Source organism: Hipposideros armiger, unplaced genomic scaffold, assembly GCF_001890085.2.
Source record: "Hipposideros armiger isolate ML-2016 unplaced genomic scaffold, ASM189008v1 scaffold_2160, whole genome shotgun sequence".
NCBI classification, from domain to species: Eukaryota; Metazoa; Chordata; class Mammalia; order Chiroptera; family Hipposideridae; genus Hipposideros; species Hipposideros armiger.
The window spans coordinates 23,546-24,609 of record NW_017733508.1 but is presented as its reverse complement, the minus strand read 5'-3'; the positions used below and the strand labels follow the sequence as shown (position 1 = coordinate 24,609).

General features: G+C 49.9%; 1 pseudogene; it reads left to right on the top strand.

The window, feature by feature from the left end:
- The first annotated feature begins 444 nt into the window (after positions 1-444).
- LOC109378565 (dynein light chain roadblock-type 1 pseudogene) lies at positions 445-813 on the top strand (annotated as a pseudogene).
- The last annotated feature ends 251 nt before the right edge of the window (positions 814-1,064 follow it).

Below are 1,064 nucleotides of genomic sequence, written 5' to 3'. Positions count from 1 at the left end.
ATTCCTCCTCCAGGCTGAAACAGCCAACAAAATAAATCTAACCTGTTCAAGTAGGTGCCAGTTTTCTCCCCAGATAGGCTAGGAAAAGCACATAAACAGAAGCCTCCCTGCTAGTCAGCGGGTGCTCCAGTTTCGGATGCTCCCTCTCTTTTGGAGAGCTGTATCTCTTTACTCTAATAAACTGTCCTGTACTGCAAACTTTGCCTCTCTAGTCCATGTCTCCATTCTTCAGTGCTGCGAGACCACAAATCCCAGACACACACAAATCATCCTGCATCACAACAGCATAAAAACCCAGGTGTCGAACTCGGGCCTTGGCTAGAGACAGACCGAGATGGGGAGGCCAGCTCACAGGGCCCTGCATCCTAGCATCCTGGGCCTTGGTGAACGATAACAATAATGATAACATTTCCTCAAAGCTTAATTTGTGTCAGGCACTGCTAAGTGCCGTACGTTTCTTGGTTATCCTCCTCACCACATCTCTGTGAGGCAGAGGTGGAGGAGACACTGAAACGACTTCAGAGCCAGAAGGGTGTACAGGGAATCATCGTGGTGAACACAGAAGGCATCCCCGTCAACAGCATCATGGACAATCCCACCACCACGCAGTATGCCAGCCTCATGCACAACTTCATCTTGAAGGCCCGGAGCACCGTGTGTGAGATCGACCCCCAGAACGACCTCACCTTCCTTCGAATTCGCTCCAAAAAAAATGAAATTATGGTTGCACCCGATAAAGAATATTTCCTGATTGTGATTCAGAATCCAACTGAATAAGCCACTCTCTGGGCTCCCCGCATCATTATTTAATTTAATGCCCCCCGTAGAATAATGCTATTAATCTTGTCAACCGACTGGCAGGTGGAAGTCACCTTGGAGCCCATGCAGACCAACCTAGTGACTGAGGTGGGCTGCAGCCCTTCCCACATCCCTGACATCATCCCTCTGCTGGCCAGTTGCCCCTGAGTTTGCCGGAGGGCCCTCTCTCCTCAAGTGTAGGTTTTGGAGCAAGAGCTTGTGAGGAACCCACACCCTACCTCCTTCTGACCTTCAGTTCACTTTGT